This window comes from Chelonoidis abingdonii, chromosome 10 (genome assembly GCF_003597395.2).
Source record: "Chelonoidis abingdonii isolate Lonesome George chromosome 10, CheloAbing_2.0, whole genome shotgun sequence".
Lineage (NCBI taxonomy): Eukaryota > Metazoa > Chordata > Testudines > Testudinidae > Chelonoidis > Chelonoidis abingdonii.
Genome location: NC_133778.1, coordinates 23,967,168 through 23,991,025, shown reverse-complemented (window position 1 = coordinate 23,991,025; position 23,858 = coordinate 23,967,168). Strand labels below are relative to the sequence as shown.

The 23,858-nt window shown below is 43.5% G+C and overlaps 1 protein-coding gene across 2 annotated transcripts in view; it reads right to left on the bottom strand.

The window, feature by feature from the left end:
- Positions 1-23,406, bottom strand: part of HECW2 (HECT, C2 and WW domain containing E3 ubiquitin protein ligase 2) — a 264,897-nt gene extending 241,491 nt beyond the window's left edge. For both annotated transcript variants that reach the window (XM_032803610.2, XM_032803612.2), the window contains exon 1: positions 23,239-23,406. The gene's annotated coding sequence lies outside the window, so the exon portion shown is untranslated. The remainder of the gene's footprint in view (positions 1-23,238) is intronic.
- Between the last annotated feature and the right edge of the window lie 452 nt (positions 23,407-23,858).

Below are 23,858 nucleotides of genomic sequence, written 5' to 3'. Positions count from 1 at the left end.
TGTAAAGTGCACCAATATCATACCAATAATATCAACCGAATGTCAACAGGGTTTCTCACACATTAACATAATCATGATCCCTTTGCAATCATCTCTGAAAGTGCAGACCATATCAACATTACTTTTCGTTAACTTGGTAGAACTGCCTCTCATAATGTTCAATACTGAGCCATTGTGATATCCTGGATCGGGAAAGGCAGACAAACTGCAATGGATCTCAGGGAAGAAAAAAGGGTCAGGAAAGAAAAAAAAAGGTATGAAAACATCATGATACAGCTGTGGAGCCTCGAATAGTTTTTTGTTTGTCTGATAGACAGAGAATCGGGGGGCGGGAGGGGGAAATGCAAGAGGGGGATTCTGGGAAATACTCTAAGAAGAGATTCCTAACCTCTGGCTAAGTTACTGATGTGTCTTCAAATCATGGTTTAAAGACTTCAGGTTACAGAGAATCCACCATTTACACTAGTTTAAACTGCAAGTGACTTATGCTGCAGAGAAAATCTCCCAACTCTGTCTTACGATGCACAATTAATTCCACGGGAGCCATGTATGTGAATCAGAGAGCAGAATTTGGCTCACTGTATTAGCAAATGCTTTCTCTCAGAGCCAGTGCAAAGCAGTACCAATATGTCACAGGCTGACTCAAGCCATCCCTGTCCAATCTATTTGTCTTCCCTCTGGCCTGAGACATAGGATAGTGAAAACTGATCATGACTGATTCTGATTCTTTTCAGCTAACAAATGGATGGAAGTCCTACATTTTCTCTTAACTCTCTATGGAAAGTGAAAGGACCAACACTACTGATACTTTCTTAATCCTCAATAGCCAAGCAACTCTCTGGTGCTCAGTAACTTTACAGAAGGTCATGAGCATCTTGTAAAACTGGACAGCAAAAGAACATGTGGCTACTTGTAAAAAAAAGCTTTAGTTTCACAGCTTCTAGAAAATATGTATTTTCTATTTTTTTAGATGATCACAGTTCTCAGTGGTCAGAGATGTGCTACAGAAAGGTTTACACAGCTGGTGGGAGGCTGGGGTCAGGATTTACAGGGAAAATAACTTGATGGGGCACAGGATTTTGACAAGGAAAGATCCAGAGAAGCTTCCACAACTAGTAAAGGACAGATTGGTTGCCAGGAATATGTGAGAGGTCTTGGCAGCTGGTACCACAAAATTGGAAGAAGGTACAATTTCTATTAGACATGAGTATAAGATATACAATTTGGAAAGGAGGTGGGGAAGCTTAGGGGCAGCCATGGCATTGACTCAAAATACTTGTATTCTGAGATGTCCAAACCAATATTCGGGGGGCCCTGATCAACGAGAGGAAGCTGGTTTCTGACAAGCTCTCACCAGAATGTGTTTTCTGGTATGCTCTGGGGCTGCAAGACTGTAGCGTAAACCTCAGAGACAACAAAATCTGAAATAGATGGTTGGGAGGTGCCACAGAATGGAAGCCAGACCTACATCATCCAAAGGGCTTGCGCTATTTAAATCCCTGTCAAAAACACCAACATTTATACCACACACACAGTAAAGGCTTACACATATTTTCATGCAAAGAAAGAAGTTGGGAGGTGGGGATGGAGAAAGATGCCAGAAGCATTTATCTGGTATCTTGGCCACAGGAAAGCAAGCAGAATATGCCCTACTTCTAAAGGAAAAAGAAGCCAAATAACTGACAGCAGCAAAAGGCATATCCAGTGCAAGTAAGCCTTTGATGAATGTACCAGAGCAGGGGTCGGCAACCTTTCAGAAGCAGTGTGCCGAGTCCATTTATTCACTCTAATTTAAGGTTTCATGTGCCGGTAATACATTTTAATGTTTTTTAGAAGGTCTCTCTCTATAAGTCTGTATATTATATAACTAAACTAGTGTCGTATTATAAAATAAACAGGATTTTCAAAATGTTTAAGAAGCTTCATTTAAAATGAAATTAAAATGTTGATCTTATGCTGCCGGCCTGCTCAGCCCGCTGCTGGTCTGGGGTTCTGTTCACCTAGGCTGGCAGCGGGCTGAGCGGGGCCTGCGGCCGGGACCCTGGCTGGCAAGGGTCTGTCAGCCAGAACCCCAGACCAGCAGTGGGCTGTGCAGGGCTGGTGGCCAGGGCCCAGAGGGCTGGGTATGTGAGGGGGTGTAGGTGTCAGGGAAGAGGGGGTGCTAGGTATGGATGCGCGGGGGTATGACAGGAGTCCAAGTAGGGGCCTGGAGATGTCTGAGGGGGTACCAGGGCTCAGAGGGCAGGGGGCCTGGGGTGGGCGGTGGGAGGTGCGGGAGAGTGCTCGGTGACCTGCCCTGTTTAATACCAACTCTCATACCCCACTTGCTCCCTACTGTTCCCTGGACTACCCCCATTCCTGGACCCCATGCCCCCAACTGCACCCCAGGACGCCCACCCCTCTATGCTAAGGCCTCCCTGTTTCCTTGTTCCCAGATGAGACTCATACCTCTACCTGTTCCCTCGAACTGCCCCGGGACTTCTCATCCACAACCCCATCCCCAAGCCAGCACCTCCCGGGACTCCCATTGCCTATCCAACCACTCCCCGCTCCGCCCACTGGGACCCCCAGAACTCCCGATCCATCCAATCCCCCCCACTCCCTGCCTGCCCTAACCCCTTTTCACACCCTGGCCTCCTGACAGGACCCCCAGAACTCCCAACTCATACAACCCCCCCAGCTCCTTGTCCCCTGACCACCCCCTCCAGAGACCCCCCCACTCCTCCCCCAGGACCCTCCTTGCTCCCGGTCCCCTGACTGCCCTGACCCCTGTTCACCCCCTGCCCCTTCACAAACCCCAGGACTCCCATGCCCCATCCAACCGCCCCACCCCTAACCACCCCTCCGGGATCCTACCCCCCACATCCAACCCACCCTGCCCCCACCCCTTATCCAACCCCCGTAACCCTGGGCCCCTTACCATGAGGCTCCACACAGAGCTAGATATGCTGCTCCGCAGGAGCACACAGCCCCGCCCCTCCGGTTGAGCAGCGAGCATGTCTGCCTCCCCGCGGAGCCAAATGCTGCCCTTGGGAGCCCGCAGCCCCAACTCCCAGAGCACTGCACACGGCGACATGGCTCCAGGCAGGGGATAAGGGGTGGGGGGACGGGACGGCAGCTTGCTGCGCTCGGCCCCATGTTCCAGCCCAGGAGCGCGGACCCCACGGCTTGCCATGCTGGGAGAGTGGGGCCATTTGCCCACCCCGTGCGCACGGCTATGCTTCTGCTCCCTGCCCCCGCGGGGGGAGTGGAGGGCAGAGGAGAGCGCGCCGGGCTGGGCAGGATTTTTAGTGGCATGCTGGAGTCCCAGCAGCCTCCAGCGGGCTATTAAAAATTGGCTCGTGTGCCATAGGTTGCCGACCCCTGTACCATAGCCTGGCTTCACTATTCATGAATGCTTATGAATTCACAATGGGCTGCAATCAAGAGCACTCAGTTAAACTTGATTCCCCAGTAGAAAATGGAGGTCCTCTCTTTGTACCTTAAGTCCTTCCCAGGAGAACCCCAAGACACTAGCACTAAGAAAGCCAAATCAATGATTATGAAGATCTTTAATGCTTTTTTCTCAGCAGGACCAGCTGTGGAGCAAGTCTAGTTTTACTGGGAGCACTAAAAATCGAAAAATAGTCGCCTTTTCTTCCTTTATGCAGGCTAGTTACACTGCATCCCTGGGCAAATAACACAAGACTGATGGCAGTTTTAGTGTCTATTTGCCCCAATATTGAATATACTCATTGATATTTCCCAACAGTGTAATTTCAAGAAAATCCAAACAAAGCTGCTGAGTGAAAACAAATGTACTCATTGAGGTTCCTAAAACATTCCCTTTTTATCAGAATAAAGGATTAACCAAAGCTTTTGTTAATCTTTAGTCACCGGTCCTGAATCCTGTCAATTGACCAAACACAAAAACACACACCTGACATCCCATAGGAAAGATGTGGAGAGAGGAGAAAAGAAAGAAGCCTCCAATATATTTACATTTTAAATCTCACTGATCTAAAGCTGTAAGAATTTTAATTGAAATTAAGCTCAAAAGATGTTTGTAAGCTTGTTTAAAAAAGGATGCCTCTCCAAAAAGTAATCCCAGATTATACTTCATACTCAGCTATCCTGCATTGTAGTGCACTTCTCCAGATTTTAATTCAAATTTCCTCTTATTCCAAAGTTTTGTAGGGTTTTTTAAAATAGCTTTATGTATCCCTATTTTTATTCACCATTTGTAACTTGCCTTTATAAACCATTCAATTCTGACACTTACAAATAATTTGTCTTTGCACTGAAACAAAGAAATAAATGCATACAAAAATGATGCTCTGGATTGAACAGGTATGGTACTAACAAGGGGCCTCATTCTACTCAACGATGTTCATTTGATTGATAGCAAATAAAAATGTTACAAACTTTAAGAAGTCACAGTTCATACTGATTTCTCAAACCAAGACATTCAGGTATAAATCACAGAAGAGAATTGTAGGGTGTAGCCCTGAGATATAATCTCTAGCACGCAACGGTCTGAGATGACCCACGACTGGGCTGAACGGTAGGGATGAAGATGGTTGAGGAAAGAATGAGGTGGATCCAGGGAGCTGACTGGGGCATCGCTCTCAAGTGCGCTCTCAAAATAAATGCTTCTGGCCCCCGTGATGCTTTGCCGGGCTGGGTTGCACAGGTGAGCGGAAGGAAGAAGGGCGACAATGACTAAAACTTGTGTCTCTAACCCTTCTCCTTGCAGGCCCTTGTCGAGGCCGCCAAACGCCTTGGTGGCAGGAGCAGCCAGAATTACTTCCTTGCCAACTATGGTGTATGCAGACCTAGCGATAAAAGGGTGGCCCAAGTGTCCTTCAGACGGTGTAGTGTGCCATCGGTCTGCTCATCAAAGAGACGGTTCCCATCAAAGAGAAGATCTTCAGTCGAGGCCTGCATTTCTGAGGACAGGCCAGTGGTCTGAAGCCAGAAGCTGAGACTCATGACCAAGGCTGACACAACCACCCAAGCTGCCGGATCGGTAACATCCCACGTCATCTGGAGGGAGCGCCTAGCTGCTGGACCGAGTCCTGTGGCAGGGACTCCTTGAACTTACAGAGAGAGTTCCAAAAGTTAAAGTTGTACCTCCCCAAGAGAGCCTGGTGGTTAGCCACCCAGAACTGAAGGCTGGTAACTGAATAAATCTTCCTTCCAAAACGGTCAAGCCTCTTGGCCTTCTTATTTTTGGGGTCAAATTGGTTTGCCCATCTGTCCTTCTCGTTGGCCACAGAGATGACCGGCGAGCCTGGATGCGGATGGGTAAACAAATATTTAAAGCCCTTGGCTGGGACAAAATACTTTTTCCCGGCCTTCTTGGAAGTGGGATGGAAGATGGAGTTTCTTTTGCTGTTTTTAGGACCCCATTGTGTACTGGTAGCATGACACAGGCGGAGTAGATGCAGCCCAAGTTCATAGCCCTCCATGGTTGGTGTTCTTTAAAATCGTCTGGTGGGATGGCACAAGAGGGACGACAACAATGACTGGATCACCAAGAGAGGCCTTGGGGCATCATCCCCTGTGAGGGAGGAGGGTTTCAAAGTGGGCACTCACTCCTCTACCGGGCTTCCGAGTGCACCTCGTGCACCAAGCCCGGTGCTGCTGGTGCCATTGGTTGCTCCTTCCAGGCGATGGGCAAGGAATGGATGAAAGGAGGCATCAGTATCACAGACATGCCCCATGTGCTTCAGTAGGGCCATTGCACCAGCCACTGGCCTTGCTGCCATGATGGCATAGTGGTGGTCAGTACAGCCTCAGGCACACCAGTGCTGTCCTGGAGATGGGCTGAATTCCCTTTCTGCACAGGAGGAATCACCTTCTCGTTACCACAGAGGGTCCATCAAAGCTTGTGTCTGACAGCTAACCTTTGCCACGGGTGCCTTGAGTAGGTGGATCAGTGCCAGAGGCAGGAGGATCAGTACCATGAGGGAGACTGCTCCCACGCTCTAGGAGATGGGGATCTGCACCAAGAAGACAGCCAGCAGGAGGATGATCGGTGCCAGTGAGATGGTGATTGATGCATCCCTTTATGTGACACGCATTGAGAGAGCAGAGACCTAGGACATGGAGACAGAGACCAGTGTCATTTGCCCATCCTCGGGGGGGGGGGAAGGGGGGGATCTTTACGGCTGGCTTGCCCTTGCAGGGAGGGAGCCTTAGGGCTGGTGACGCAAGTAGAGGCCTCTGCTATCTGGGGTCTGGGAAAGCCTGGGAATGTGTCAGCCCTGCTACAAGTCTGGGTCCCCTACTGCTCTCAGGAGAGAGTGGAAGTTCCATCAGGGAGCTAAGGGGCCCCATGGGGGAGAGGGGCGCATCCCCATGTGGCTCTGGTGTGGGCTGGCAGCCTGAACTGGGTCCTTTGTCTGAAATCCCTTGGCCCTTCTTGCTTGATGCCAGGGAGTTGTGCTTCTTTGACTGCTTTTTAGGCACTGGTGACGGGGAGCAGTACCAGGTGGAGCCAGTGCTGGGGGTAAGCTGCACACTGAGACTGAAGTGCCAGGGGCAGGGTCCAGCCCAGTAGGCTTGGATGCCGGGTGGAGAGCAGCATCCATAAGGAGGGCCCTCAAACCAATGTCTCCCTTTCTCTGAGTTCTGGGACAAAAGTTCTTACCGATGGGATACTTCTCCTTCACATGCGATTCCCCCAAGCACTTGAGGCAGCTGCTACAGGGATCACTAACAGGCATAGGCCTGTTACAGTCAGAACAGGGCTTAAACCCCAGAGACCGGGACATGTCCCGCCTTGGGCAAAGTCTCCCTTAGGACTCTATTTCTAGTTACACTACTTAACAACTACTTACTAACTAACTACTGTAAACAGACTATTTACAAGGCCCTAGGGTTCCAAGACTGAAGTAGAAGAACCACTAACCCTTTTCTAGGCAAGGAAAGGCGCTCCGACTAACCACCATGGGTAGCAAGAAGGAACTGAGAGCATGGCTACACTTGCAGATGTAGAGCGCTGAGAGTTAAACCAGCCCTCAGAGAGCGCAGTAGGGAAAGCGCTGCAGCATGTTCACACTGTCAGATTCAAGCGCAATGGCGTGGCCACATTACCAGCTCTTACAACGCCACAGAGAGCAGTGCATTGTGGTAGCTATCCCAGCATGCAGGTGGCTGCAACGTGGTTTTCAAATGGAGGGGGTGGGGTGGAGTATGACAGGGAGTGTGTGGTGTGTATGTGGGGGGAGAGAGAGGGTGTTTGGGGGGCTGAGAGCGGGTCAGCATGCTGTCTTTTAAGTTCAGAAAGCAGCAGACCCCTTCCCCTGCCCCGCCCCAACAAGCAGCATTCCACACTAATGGTTGCTTTGTCCCAGAGCAGATAAGCATGCCAGCTGTCAGAAAAAGAGCTTTGAAAGGCTATATCCACATTCCTGCAGCCGATTCCAAAACAATGACAAGAGTGGGCACTTGACTTATAGGGATTATGGGACGTTTCCAGAGGCCGATCGTAACGCAGTAATGCAACACCTCATTCACACGGACACTGGACACAAACTACTGTAAACAGCAAGTGTTATACTTCTCGTGGAGGTGGATTACCAGGAGCACTCCAGCTGCAGAGTCCAGGCACTCTAAGTGCCTTGCCAGTGTGGACTGGTCGTGAGTTAAGGCGCCTGGAGCTGCTTTAATGAGCTCTAAACTTGCAAGTGTAACCAAGCCCTGAGAGGGCATAAGGCCGGCAGCACCTAATATACCGACACATGAGCGCAGCACTTAAGAGGGCACCATGGCCGACCCTACGGATACCGCTAAGGCAAAAATCTCCAAAGGCCGCACACGTGGACACCCACCCTAGAACAGAATCAACATGAGCAAGCACTTGAACTGTTGTTTTTCTTCACTTTTGTTTTTCTGAAAACAAAAAAAAGTTAACAATTTTTTGATGTAGACAATTTGCAACAAAATTCCCACCCACCCATTATTTTGTGGAACAATGAGTACTTTCATATCAGAATTCAGCCCATTATCTCTGGCGTCTTCCTGAAGTAATAGTACTTCAGGTGAACAAGCAATCGTGATAAATTATCCATGCCTGAGTTTTCTACCAAATACATTTGCTATTCATTACTTTTTACTCATCATTGCTCAGCTGGATTTAAAAAAAATCACAAAATGGTTGTTCTCACTAGAGTTCTATCCTCACCCCACAGTACAAATCCAAAAATAATTCAACATACTGTAATCAGTTATCCTTTCTAATCTTTTCCAAGCTTGTCCGTAATGTATGCAGAAGCAATTCAAAACAAACCATTTCTTCCACAAAAAAGCACATAAGGATTTACTATACCACAAAGCTGACTGCATTGCAAGAGAATGTACTTCAGTTGAATGGTACACATTGTAAAAAAAAAAAAAAAAAAAAAAAAAAAAAAAAGACAGCTTATGAGACTAGAACTAAAACGCCTAATAAATATTCTTAAAATGATCACATTTATCTTCTTCTGGAACCGAAACAAACTTCTCTGTACTGTTTTTTCCCCCATTAGATAGCCATGAAGGGTAACAAGGACCTTTGCACCTTTGACCTTGCTCTAGCCTCGCTCAGTGCACCCCTCCATTACTTGACAGGCCCTGTATCACAGTGCAATCTCAATGCTGTGATTCTCTGATTCTCACACTGGGACTAGGTTACTATACTCTGTGTGCCAGCAGCCAAACGGGTTTGAGCCCTGCAGCTCTTCCCTTTGGGAGCAGTGTGCTGTTTGTGAATAGGCTGACATCAAACAGCCTTTACAAAACAAAGGATTGTTTAACCCCAACAGTAGGAACAAAGCATAACAAGAGCAAAGGGTTATTAACACAACAGTCTACACACACACATGTACATTACTTAACTGGATTTACACCAGTCTAACTCTATTAATTGCATTGGGGTTACTCCTTATTTATACAGGTGTAAATGACAGGAGAATCAGGCCAAAAGAGTGGATGAAAGATTTTTATTTCCCTCACAAAACTAGAGAGGCACACAGTAGCGGTGTGCCAAATATTTGGAAGAAGATGCAGAGCTACTTAGAACTCTGGAATAAGCAAAAACCAAGGCCTGACTTTTTTATCTGCCTCTTCAGAGTCACTAACAACGATATATTCACTCTGAAGGCTATAACATGTTCTTATAAAATAGTAAAGAGCAGACAGCAACTAGCCAAAAAAAAAAAAAAAAAAAAAAAGGGGGGGGGGGACTGCACACAAAGTAGACAGGTAAGTATTTTTTTTTCCAGGGCGAGCAAAGCAAAATATGGTTATCCTTACAGATCTAGTCTTCTTCTGAATCTTCTTTAGATACCAGGACCATAGAATTTCTAAGAGGGACAATATGAAAGTGTCAGATTACCTCATCAACATAATAGAGAGAGAACTGAAATACAGGAATGCAAGCTATATGAAAAACAAGTTATATTTATTTTATGTCATGTATCATTAAATGGCTATTTCCACATTCAAAGTATGGCTTTTCCCATTTCACTCAAAAACGTTCATAATTTATCAAAAATTTCTAAAAAACAAAACACATCCCCAAGCCTATTTTCACCTCACAACTATTAAACATCTTTGTTGTTATATGTAAATATTCCTCAATCTACTACAATCATCATCATAATCCACCTCTATCAAAGAATTCATTTTAAATTACCTAATTTAAATAAATACGGATCTTGCATTCTCACTGTGTGGACTACACAGCTAACAATTATTTCAACAAGTGCTCCTGAATTCCTGTTGATTTAGATGACAAATGATTTAATAAATACCAATGTAATATTTTAAGCCTGTCGTTTAACATGCAGAATCTACTGATGGCAGAAGAGAAGGAGCCAGTTATTTGAATCACTAGATTTTTATGACAGTGTCCCTCCACTGCTATAGAAAGAAGAAACAGTACCTCCAGGTGTATTGTGGCTGCCAGAGGTGCAAGGTTAGACATTGTGATTCACAGCAGTACTGCTGCTAGACATTACAAGATTACAAGTCATCAGAGGGCTTAACTGAAGCTATAATTTTTATTCTTTGGCACATGCAATCTGGTCAATCCAAGCCACAGCATTCTTAGAAACTATAATGAAACCAGACAAGCTATCCATCCATTTAAACTGAAGGGGAGGAAGGCAGAGGAAGAAATAGTAACTGTGACTAGATCAGGAAACAGCAGAGAGAAGGGTCATTTATGAACAAGTTTAACACAACTCTTAATTTGGTATCTGACCAATGTGAAGGTAGTGCTGTGGAAATACCAAACAGATGAGACAAATGGAGGAAAATATAAAGGCAATAGGGAGACTGCCTCATACCATTGCTTTGGTGGGTTTTGTTTTGTTTTTAATGAAATCTCCCTTTCTGTACACTTTTGTGTTGCATGGTGAAAATCTCTGTATTTCTAATTTGACACCAAATGTTTCTAATTTGACACCAAAATCTCTGTATTTCTAATTTGACACCAAATGTTGTGGACTCAGGCTACATTGTGATTATATTGTATATTATTTGTTTATTCAACTAGTGATGGACATACATTCCACATATAGAGGACATAAACTGTTGGATTCTTTTCCAGACAAATGAATTTAGCCAACTTCACAATTATGACGAAATGCTTAATTGAGTTATTTTTATCATACACAGGATATATTGTTCTCCGGACTCCTTTCTACAGAATGTATTTAACTTTCATCTGAAGAGAAGGCTTCTGAAATTCAGTTAATAACAACTCTTCAATGGCCATTAGGTGCAACTGAAAAGCAAAAAGTGGCTGGTACATCAGAGCTGCATCAAATATTTACAATGAAACAGATTCTCACATTTCATTTTTCATCCTCCATGACATTGCTTGCTGGCCTCCAGTTTTCTGAAATAGTAGAAAACTGAAATGTTCTCTAACTGCTCTTCTTTATGAACTTAGACACATAATTTGTTGTTTTACAAGTATTAAAAAAAGGCACGATTCTGCAGACCTTACGAATGCAAGACTCTCATTAAGTTTAATGGGAATTTTGCAGGAATATGACGTGATGATCTGGGCCCCAAATGAGACAGACAGCACTGGAGTGTTATATCAGAATTTAAACAGAATGAAAGAAGTACATAGTTCATTGCAACAAGTTACAATCTGTAAATCCTCAGCAGTATTACATGCTGTTTTTAAAATTATTTGCCACAAGTTATCAGAGGTGAAAGTAAGCCGGAATGGAGGACCAGTAAGAAAAGGAGACTGGTTAAGGGGGTGGGGGCTTCCCTCTGCATAAGAATAGTTTAAACTCAGCTGTTCCCTGAATGGTTCAGCCTCAGGGTTAGGAGAGGTTTCTGGCATTCCTGTTAATTTCACTCACAGTAGCTGGGGGGAGTGGTGAGGGTGTGTTTGACCATGGCAGGGTCAGTCCTTGTCTGCCCCCAGGGATGAGGGGATCTCTCTCCAATACTAATATACATAACAAATACAAGCATTTGGTTGCACAGCTTAAATCCAGAGCTAATAAAAGAAGATGGAAGGGGAAAACTCACTGTCACATTGGCTTTCTTGTCTCCTCCCTCTCCCTCCTCCACCAGGCTGCAGACAAGGCTCTGCATTCCTCCCCCGCCCCCACTCTGCCACATATCTACACTGGGACATCATCACAGACCTAACCAGATCAGCCACACCATCACCGGTTCATTCAGCCTGCACGTCCACCAGTTAATATATGCCATCATATGCCAGCATGCCCCTCTGCTATGTACATCGACCAAACTGGACAGTCTCTACGCGAAAAGGATAAATGGACACAATCAGATATTAGGAATGGCAATATACAAAACCTGTAGGAGAGCACTTCAACCTCCCTGGCCACACTATAGCAGACCTTAAGGTGGCCATCCTGCAGCAAAAAAACTTCAGGACCAGACTTCAAAGAGAAACTGCTGAGCTTCAGTTCATCTGCAAATTTGACACCATCAGCTCAGGGTTGAACAAAGACTGTGAATGGCTTGCCAACTACCGAACCAGTTTCTCCTCCCTTGCGTTTTCACACCTCAACTGCTAGAACAGGGCCTCATCCTCCCTGATTGAACTGACCTCGTTATCTCTAGCTTGCTTGCTAAGCATATATATACCTGCCCCTGGAAATTTCCACTACCTGCGTCTGACGAAGTGGGTATTCACCCACGAAAGCTCACGCTCCAAAACGTCTGTTAGCAGAGAATCCTGTGGCACCTTATAGACTGCTTTTACAGAGTTATGAACTGACTAGTCAACCACACCCCTCATCTGGAACCAGAAGTACACAATCAGGCAGCAGCAGAGACCAAAAAGAAAAACAGGAAGGCAAATACAGTACTGTGTTAAATGTCAACTACTAAAATATAAAGGGAAAGAAGCATTTTTTCTGCATAGTAAAGTTTCAAAGCTATATTTGGTCAATGTTCAGTTGTAAACTTTTGACAGAATAACCATAACATTTTGTTCAGAGTTACTAATAACCTCCACTCCCGAGGTGGTGTTAACTCTAAGGTTCTACAGTATAAGGAGTTCTGAGCAGGGCCGCTCAGAGGATTCAGAGGCTTGAGTAGGGTAGGGCTGGGTCTTCAGCGGCAATTCAGCAGCAGGTCCCTCTCGGAAGAAAGGACACGCTGCCAAATGGGGCCGAAGAATGAAGCGGCGGCAGTACAGCAACCTAAGTGCCGCGGATCACGGCTTCCCTTCCCCCCACCCCGCCTCTTGCGGCGCTCGTAGTCACCGGGCGGCGCTCCGAGGCTTCGGTAGCACTTCAGCGGTGGGTCCTTCACTCGCTCCGTGTCTTCCGCTGCACTGAAGGACCCTTCGCTGAAGACTCAGAGCAAGCAAAGGGCCTGCCACCGACGTGCCACCGAAAACCTGGAATGGCTCGTGGTGCCCCTGTGGGGCCCAGGGCCTGGGCCAAATTGCCCCATTTCCCCCCTCCCTCCCCTGGGTGGCCCTGGATCTGAGAGAGTTTATAAATCAGGGTGTCACTATCCTAACAAAAAAAGGCAGTCACTACTGAAGAGCCTTTGTAGGCACTACCTGTGAGAAAATCTGTGCTAAGAATATGTTGCTTGAATCTACTTATTACCCAGAGCACAAGTTTAAAATAAAATTCTCTTTCAAAGTTAACAAAAAACATTTTTCAGGTAACTGGTCAATAATGTTATTCTGGAATTACAGGTGCACAAAAAAAAAAAAAATCCTAAAAATAGCCTTTAGGGCTCAAATAAATTTGTTAGTCTCTAAGGCGCCACAAATACTCCTGTTCCTTAAGGGTTTGTTTCTTTTAAACTCAGTAATGGCTTTGATGCTTTCCAGTTTTTGTTAAAACTAAAATTCACTTTCAGGTGACACTGTGTGTGCCTACACACTTTTAGCTTTTCTCTGAATCCGTAAGAGATTTTAAAAGTGCTGTGAAACAAGTTGTGGTTGCTAAATATTTCTCTGTTTAGTCCTGCTCCTAGGCTTTATTTCCTGTGTCGGAGTTAGAGGAAGACCAACAACAACAATTTTTGTTTGACAGAATACAGGCACAGGCAAAGCCTTTAGAACACTGTCTAGATATTTTTCATAGACCCTAAAAGTTCTCTGCTCCCCCGTCTCACGCACATGATAGAAGGAAGCAGCCATGGTGAATGGACCTTCTCTAAATAGCCAATTTTTCCAATCCACAAAACATGTTCCTGGAGAGGCAGGTTAGGAGGGAGAAGCAAAAGCTAGGAGGCAGCATACCCGTTGCAGGGATATAGGAGATCAGCAGCAGTATTTGGGGAAAGTTAACAAACTGCCAGTCTCCAAGTCAGAACACAAGCAGAGCTTGGCAGGAAAGAGAAGCATAGTTACTCACCCTATCCAGACCCTACTACCATGGCTAGAGTCTACCATAGATGGATCAGTGGGGCCAAGATCCTACATACATCATTTTCTGGTCCTACCTCCTGGTTAATTTACAGCTTTCCAGTCCCCCAGACTGGAAGGGCAGGGGTTGGGAAGAGATATCTGGAAAAGTAGCAGCAGAAAGATGCTGAGAAAATGCTGGTGGAAAAGGACAACCAGAGATACAGAAGTGAGGGTGGGAACAGAGCAGTGGTTAATTAAGTGGCAACCTTGACAGAAGTCTCAGAGAGGGATTAAAACTATGGAGGAAGAGCACAGATGACTGAAGACAAAAATCAAAGAGAAAAAATTAGGAGGAGGAAGGAATTGGAAAAGAACAAGCTCCAGGGATGGCAGGGGAACACTAAAGAAAGTAATCGACAGAATCATTAAAACATGATAGAGAACTGATATTTTCAGAATGTTTTTAAAACTCAGTTTCTATATGCTGTATTTAACTACAGAGTATGATTAGGAGCATATAATGGGGATGTTTAGTTAAGAGATACAAGGTATCAAAATGCAATATTGCATAAAATTGCCTGGACTCTTAAAAGGCACACGTTGAGCTTAAAAACTACCAGATCTGTGATTTGGAACATCATAACCAAATGGGGAGACAGTCCCAAGTATTGCTCTTTATGGGATATTCCCATCTTGGGGGACAGAGCATGTGCTGCAGAAAGACATAGTGGGAAGATGGAGCCCCCAGACTGAGTTTCATAAGGACAGCGGGAGGACAATACATTTATCTACCTATCTGCAGGTTTTATGCTGCCACACATCACTGTAGTATGTGAGTATCTTCCACATAAAAGCAAAGCAATACCAAAATCCCTAGTGAACTTCATGGATTCTCAGGCATTTCTCCCCTTTTGGGCATCAAACTCTGCTTAGGGTAGAATTTTTTGTTTGTTTTTTGGAGGAGGTTTTTTGGAGTAGAGGGGTAGGTGGTTGGCAAGAGGTTCGGGGCAGAAGCAGCATTCATACTGTGAGCACCACTTACGGTGGAAAGGCTTTGTCAAAGAGGAAAGTTTTGCAACATTTCCTGGATGGACAGACTCTGGATTCATCTAATCTCCAGTCGAAGATTGTTTGCTAGCCAGATCCCCCTGACTGGAAATGTTTTGTTCCCAGGTGTCACGTGCTTTGTGATCTGGTTTGTCCCAGAGGAACACAAATGTCAAGATTGCTCAAAACCCTGTCCTTTCTTCCACCTGTGAATTTCAAGACAGGGCCTGTTGCATAGTCTGGGGTGAACACTACTGTGCAGACAACTAAATTCCTCCTCCCTCACCCCATTGGGGGCAGGGGGTCCTCTGTGTACATAGATGTAGGATGAAAAATCTACTCTTTCTGTGCAAACACTCCCTGTACAAATTATTTTCATTGTCAGTTGCCATATAAAATACATTTAATATTCTGATCTTCTCAATAAAAAACATCCCAGGCACATCAACAACTACCTGTAGATGAAAATCTGGTCACAGAACTAAAATAGCAAGCCACACTGCAGAATATTCATACTCCGTAAGTTATACACCAACTATGGCTAATTCCAGTCAATGGATTGACAAGCATGCATTGTACTTGTATGGTACAGAGGTTTTTCAAATAGCTACAGAAATGCAAAATATTATGTATATTTACATTTCAATGAGAGAAAATATTTTAATTCAAGTCCTAATAGACTGTACTGTTTTAAGGTTGTTTTTTAAAGTCCAGAAAAGAAGAAACTAGCTATAACAACAGGAAGTCCCACTAATGAAACTCTTCATAGGAAAAAATAAAAAGATATAACATACATATTATAAAACATTTTGGCTGTATGTAACAGTGTGAATTCCATGTTTGTTGAATGCAATTTATTTTGATAATTTTCTCTGTAGTAAACTCCCAGAGAGACTAACCATATCACATAGCATTTTTAAAGCAAGTTTGCTATAAGGAAATACGTTCTAATGTCTTCAAAAATCATAGAACAAAATGACAAAGAAAAAGAGAATTGGTACATTACATCAAATCACACTGGGTGATACTAGTCTGGTTAATAACTGAAACTGGCCTGATCACGAACTATTGTAAAGCTCCAGAAAGAGCTAGGTCAGTTTACATCAAGTGAAAATCTGGTTTATTTGTTTCTTTCTTCAGCAAATGTTATGTCTAGAAAGGCTTGAATTTAAAAACATGACAATGTGAAACACTAACAAAACACACACCCTCTTCTTCCAAATCATCTCTATGGGTCTGAATTGAGACCACTGACTTATTTTTCACAGGCCACAGAACAGCCATTAAATGGTTAAAACTTTTCGTCACTAGCAACAAGATTCAAATGAGCAACCTAAAAGTGAAAGCTTCATTACCAAAATCCCAGCTCATCCAATTAATTGTTTTTAAATGTATGGTAAATTTAGGGTCATTCAGAAGACTGTAAAGAATAAAAAAAAAAATAATACATGAATTTACCCACATGAGTAAAAGTGAAAGATCAGTCCTGCAACAGCAACGTTTCTCTTTTTTCCTTAAGTGGAATTCTTTATTAATAAAGAATCCATTCTGAATGAAGAGCTCAGTTCTGAATGGAACTATTTGCAGGAGAAAGCATTACTCAATTTAAGTAAGGGCTGTGGACTTGGCTCCAAAATAATTATTTGACAAATAAGACCCATTACAGTTGAACTACAGCCCACATGAGAATGCACTAGGCTGATCTGGCTGAAAGAGAAATGTTTTACTCTTTAGATGTTGCTTTTCATCTTTTGAATATCAACCACACACACTGAGTGTCTGGGAGACAGCTCCAGCCAATTCTTTTTCCCCTTCAGCACTGAAGTTCAAGCTCCAGGCTTTTTTTTATTTCCAAGGCATTTGGAATACCAAGCTCTGCAGAATTACCATTTATGAAAGTAAGCAATCTACTCGATTTAAAAAAAAAGGATGAGCCTCTCATATGTTTAACCAATGTATACTTTAATTAACTTTCATATATGGATATTGCACCTAACAATGTCTCATTTGCTATTAAAGGAATGCCATCCACTCAAGAATCACATTTGTCAGAAAACCATTTAAATACTATAGTTACTTGTAATACCTGCAACTACTACAGATGAAAGACTAGAGAGAAAAATACGTTTCTCCAGTTTTTTCCAGTTTAATGCTTTGTGCATTTAACAACACTTTGTGTGTATATATGTAGTCAGTTTCTCTGCTTTCTGTGTGTATGTGAAACTAACCGGTATTTTTTAAATGACTAGATTTCAAGTGGATGGTATCACTTAGAGCACCATTGGAAAGATCAATTTATGTGAGTGAAAAAGACTAATATGAGGGATTCTTCCTTGTCAGAACCAAGAACCTTATAACATATTAATATCAAGAGTATGCACTATTTAATTTAATTAATTTCCTTATATTGATTTTCTTTACACATATAGGTTTATCAACAAAGGTGAAAGAAATCAAACTTATTTACAGAAGCAGAAAATACAGCTTGTTAACTCAGTTTTTATTTACTAATTGTTGCTTACTGATGGATTTAAAGGGATACTAAGGTAGTTCATGCCTAAAGTTCAACTTACTATATCTTAACACTGTTTTAATATAGGTAATGCATAAGCAAGTTGTGAAACAGGCAAGATTGTGCCAAGGTAAGACACTGTGGCCCTCTCACGGAAAGGTCTCCAACCTTCACCACTCTGTCTCCTTTGTGGAGGGGAAGGTCACAAGTTATGGCTTGATGCTTAAAATCCATCCATCTCTGTCCTAATTTCACTGTTGTGTCCAGATCAAATGCACCCTCTTGCCTCAACAGGTTGGGGAATTTGATGTTGCTGGAGCTGTTCCCCTTCACCGCCAGCTCCAAGAGAGAGAGACACGCAATGAAGGACACTGGGTAGCTCCTCTCCATCCTACTCCCCCCACCCCTGCCTTGTAATCTCTGGAACCCATTGGCGAGTTGGTGGATAGGAGCGCTAGATGGCCTTCATACCCCAGCTCCAGGGATTTAACCAGAGGCCATGTGGAGCCTCTTTCGGCTGCATTCCAGCACCCCGCCCTACCCACACTGAACTAGTTAGGGGAAACCAAACTAGCAGATGCTGCGGGTCTAGCTGATCTCCTGTTTGGGATCAGAAAGGAATTTTTTCTCCCATAAGCCAATTGGCAAAGGCCTGAGGAGTTTTTTGCCGTTGTCACAGCACCTTCAACTCAACCAAGTACTAAAGAACCTACTTAGTACCTAACTGAGGTATTTGGTTGAGTTGTTAACTTGTCATAACTTAAGGCCAATTTCCAGTACAGTTAAAAGGAAAAAAAAAAATAAAAAAGTTGCCAGAGGTAAGAGACCTGGGCTTTTGCTGATGGGCTTTGGGCTAATGGGCTAGGACTACCAGGTCTCACCCTCACAGGCCAAAGGTCCCACCCTGCTACACCCTCAGTCCCCACTGTGGGGCAGGCAGCAGAGTTGTAGGAATCACGAGCTTAGTCCTGGGAGTTAAGCTGAGGAGAACCAGACCCGCCTGAGTCATGGGTTATATAGCAGTAGCTCTGTAGCCCCGCAACCAATATTTTTTCTGATATTCTATACAAGTGACCAAATTAAAATATTACAGGTACATGACAATGTTATTAGAGGCTGCATGGCTAAAATGCCACATGTTGAATTTTTTTTTTTTAACGATAAAAATGTGTGTCCAATATGTTGATTCACAAACAGAACACTATACATGTTTTTTCTCAACTTGGAATGGGCTGTAGTTGGCTCCAAGAGAGACTTAACAGCTCAGCTGATCTCTTTTCATATCACAATTGTTTATTCTTTACTCAGTTCCCAAGGGGTTTCCTCTATTGTGTTCCAATAGCCGTATAAAGGTTAGAGAAACAAGCTATTTATTAGGTGAAGGATCACCAAGTTACTTCCCCCCCACTCCACCCCAGAGAGCAAGCAGCTCAGATTACCCATCAATCAATTATATTTTTCAGGTATTTTACATGGACATGTGGTGGGGTGTTTCAAATGCCAGTAATAGCCTCTCTGTACAACAAGTGTCCATGTTACATAAACCTTCACCACAGCTGTCAACAAAACTGACCATCTCAGCAGAAAGCCATGAACTGAACAGGAACAGAGACTCAACCCAGTCTCCCCATTAGAGGTAGCCCTTCAGATCAAGAATGAGTAATATTGGAGGTAGCAGCAGAGGAAGCTTAAACTACACCTCTATCTCAATATAATGCTGTCCTTGTGAGCCAAAAAGCCTTACCGCATTATAGGTAAAACAGTGTTATATTGAACTTGCTTTGATCCACCGGAGTGCGCAGCCCTGCCCCACCCCTCCTGCCCGCCAGAGCACTGCTTTACCGCGTTATATCCAAACTCATGTTATATCGGGTGGCGTTATATCCAGGTAAAGGTGTACTTTCTGTGTTATACTTGTTCGGTAGATACATAAAGGATTTCAGTTTCCAGAAAAGTTGATCTGGCATTTTTCTCAGATACTAAATTCATATATTAAAGTAAATAATAACAACATTTAATCATATACTTCTCAACATTGCAAGGGCACTAATATGACTGGACAAAAGCCTCCTGTGACATTAGCTAAAAAGCTTAATGAACTAGCATATGCTGCAAACATTTGCAATAGCTCTGCCTTCTACAGAAACTCAGTATCAGATCTAGCAAATAAACCTGCACACCCTCCAAAACACCCACAAACCTCACAGTGGACAGCAATCACTTCTTACCAACAGTCCTCTATACCCTCTTTCCTTGAATAAAGGTATATGCATAATGCAGGCAAAATCTCATTTTCCTGTTAAGTTTGAGGACTCATCCTATATGCCTTTATAAAGCATTCAGGGCAGTAATGAAGAGCACAATTCACTTCAGGCCTAAGCCTGTTTCAGATCCTCTCTCTAGAGCCTAGTACCATAGAACAGCTCACTGGATTTTATTAAGCTTCTTTACCCGTTGTTCTATATTTTGGGCATTGACGTTAACTTTCATCTTGGCATATGAATAGTTGGAATGTCCTCCAACCCCTCTGCCATAACAGAGTTTTCACCATGAATAGGGGACATGCAGACAAGTACACCCCCTTAGTACAGAATAGTCGATTATTTTTTGTTAGGGTCCAAATTTCTTGGTCAAGTTATAGTCAAGGTCCAGACTCCAGGGGAACATTTTCCACATGGCAACAACTATAATAAGTAACTAAAAAGATTTTGCGGTCTGTTCAAAAGCACGTTGGTCGTCCAGATTTTACCCGCAGTCCGGCTGTTGACAACCCGTCCTTAATGAGAACATCAAAATCATCAACACAGCTATACTCTGCTGAAGGCATTTTCTCATCCTGTGTTATGAAACCCACCAGTTCCTATGTTCTGTGGCCCCAACTCAGCAAAGCACTTAAACATATACTTAATTTTAAGCACGTTTAAGTCCCATTTAAGTCAATTAAATAATACTTTGACAAAAATTGATTAGTAAAAATGATTTTCCTTATGTCTGTGCAATTACACTGTAGTTAGTTCTGTCTGATACTCAGAGGTTTTTAAAAAAAAAACAAAACAGAAAAATCTGGATTGAATTAAGATAGGAAACATGGAAAATTATTTACTTGAAATTATTTAAAAGCATGATGTGCAGACTCAGTTTCTTCAATTCAGTACTCAAAAAGCTTCCTATGCCATATATCACACAGCACATCATCCTTTGGCTGCTTCCACATAATGAAAAATGTAATAGTAAATTCCTTAAATGTTTTTAAAACTGCTTTACAAAAGCAATCATCCTTTTTTTTTTTTTAATTCAGTATGACCATTTAATCTTGCAAAGCAAAATTTGTTCCATTTCTTCTCAGGAAAGCTGGCAAAACAGCATATTGTTCTGGCAGACAGCCACCATAAATGTCATAGAGGGACTCACTGAGCTTCTTAAAGGGACACACCATCCTGGATTTAACAGGTTTGAAAATCACTGTAAATGTAAAACAATAAAAAATTTCTCTAAGAGAAATCAATTTTGAAAACAAGCAACACCATGGTAAAGTATCCTTTAAAGAAGCCAGGGGGTCCCTCCAGTGATATTCCATGGCTCCAAGCCAAAACAAAGGCTGTAGAAATATTACAGCCAGACTGAAAGATATGCCACAAGTTTGCCTTGAAGTCGTGATTAGACTGTGCAGATTTTTTTTTAAAAACAAATGAACTGAAGGCCTATAAAGTATAACTATAAAGCATGACTTATTAAGCATAATTAAAAATTAGTTTTTAGTCAATCATAAGGATTGTTATGCATGCCCACTGTCTAGTTTAAGGTGACTTTGTTAAATTCCAGTGCAAGCCTGTAAAGATACATGGATCCTGTTTTGCTAGATTATGTTGTAAATCAACAATTCACTGAGAGATTAAATATGAAAAGTAGTCTCTAAAATGTGCAGGTAGGTTTTGTCATGGGTCACTTCAAGCCTATTCATCTTTTAGAATTTTCGATCCTACACAACGGTTTGGATTGGAAGGGAGTATTAGCATGTTTCTTTGATATGCTAATAATGATGTATTTTATAGTCATGTACATCAATCATATATAATCACTCATTAAGAGAGACTTTTCCAAAAGGTTACGATAGAGCCGTAGAGGAGGGAAAATTTCCTTTTGGGTAGTATGTTAGTAAGAACTTTGTTTATCTTATCTACTTATGCCATCAATTTCAGTTTTTCAGCACTGCAAGGATTTTCTATTGAAATATTTACAAACTAACAAAGATTAAAAGAAATGTATCACTCTTGCAAACAGAAAACAGGAAAAGCAGCTAAGAACATACCGAAAGTATCTCTAAAAGTAAAGTAAAGTAAGGACCTAATTCTCTATTGCTTAAGCTCATCAATGGGAGTTTGGGTGCACAAGGAATTCAGGATTCGGCCTTTTGTGAAGATTTTGTATAGAGACTACTTTTACATAGCTTTCTAGCAAAGGAGAAAACAAGGTCTGCCTTTTATTTATAAACAAGCTATACAGGCTCCTGATGACAATCCAACATTAGATTAACAGAGTACTAAATTAGGTAACCAATATTGTCCCCACACAATAGGCTCCTATAGTTTTTACTGAGAACATAAAGCTTCTTAGAAAAACAAATGGCTCTTTCCTTCTTGAAAAACCCTCTTTGTTTGTAATGGTATCTGTCCAGGAGAAATCAGTCATGCCAAGAAAAAATAATCTCCACGCTACATAAGAAAATAACCAGAGTGATAAGAAGACTACAAAATACAATAATTTGGTTCTTACTCTTTTAGATAATTAAAATATTATTAACATGAAAAATCACTAGTTCCAATACAACATATCAAGAATTTATGTCAATCCATTCACTTTTCTCCCATCCCAGAAACTAGAGAAAATCTTGGGAATCACATTAAATAAAAATCATACTAAACAGTGAGAAACACTGGAGGAGATAAATGCAATGCACAAAGTGACAGACAGAAAGAATGTTTTCTATCCAGAAAACAGTCACAGTCATAATTAAACAGACAAAAAGCCTAAGGACGATTTTTATAGTGGGGCTTATGTATCAGTTAGCTGCCTATGTCCTTCATATGAAGTTTTCCTGAATTAGTGTTCTAGTCAGTGACTGTGAATCTCCACTATTTAAATTTCCTTCCAAAAACATTTATTTTGCATTTTAAACTTTATAGTTCCAACAATCACTTTCACTAGTTTACTGCAAATGTATATCTTAATTTTCCCCCCAAATCCATTTTTCTTCTTTCCCTGCACAAACAAATCCATGCAGCCTTCCTCCGCACAGGCACACGTGAAACAGATGAGCCTGGAAGAGATAGGGAATGAAGGAACTTGACAGATCTGCCATTGCACTTCACACAGGAAATGTATACATCCAAGCCTGCAGTTCCAGGTTACTTCATGCCATAAGAAACAGTTTTATCAACATATTTTAAAAAAAACTGAGAAAAGCAATGCAGCTTTTAATCCTCTGCCTATGATGAAGGGCTGACACTAAAAGAAAATTCATCAAATAGGCTCATTTAGAGTTTACAAAATAATCTCCAACAGCTTATGTACCAAAAAAAAAAAAAAATCAAACCAAAAAACGGAAGCACATCGTAATAATGAGCAGAACAGCCGCGGAGGAGAACCAAAGCAGCTCATTCTCCATCCACCTTTCTACCAGCTACACCAGCAGAGAAGGTCGCGGGGATGGGAACCCAGCAAACGATCAGCAGCAGCAGGCGACTCCGCCTCCGACAAGCGCAGCGAGCAGGGTGTACACACCCCAATCCCCCTACCTCGCGCGCGCACACACACACGCTGCAGCCCCCTTTCAACTTACCACCAGCGGCGTCTGCAGACGGGATCCTGGGAAGGGGGATCGCCGGCCAAACTGCACGTTGAGGACGAGGATTCCTGCAGGGCCCCTCCTTGTCCACGCACCGGCACCTCCCTCCCCTCCAGCAGCCTCTGGGTCTGGGAAGGGGACGGACTGCAGCGAGGCGAAGCTGCGGGAGTCATGCGGTCCTTGCAGCAGGCAGCTGCTGCTGCTGCTGCCGCCGCCGCCGCCTAACCTGTCACTCTTCCCCACCCCGCAGCCGGCTCAATCCCCGCCTCTCCCGCCGCGCTGAGCCCCGGCACCTTGTCTTTCCAACACAACAATGGGGATAATGAGCGCTCTTGGGGGCTGGCCCGGCCCCTCCGGTCCCCGCCCCCCACCTCCTCAGAGGGTTGAGTCAGCAGCTGCACTGGGGAGACCCGCGGTGCCCTCTGCAGCGCTGTCTATTGGCGCCGGCCGGGAGCAGGGTGACTGACTCCGGAGCTCTGCCAGCCGCAGCACAGCCCAGGGCTGGCCCGCCCATGGGGGGAATGGGGTGTCACTCCCGCCAGCTGCGCTTCCCCCGCGAGCGGGAAGAGCACCACAGCCGCCCCGCCTGCCCTGCCAGCTGCTGCCCGGGCACG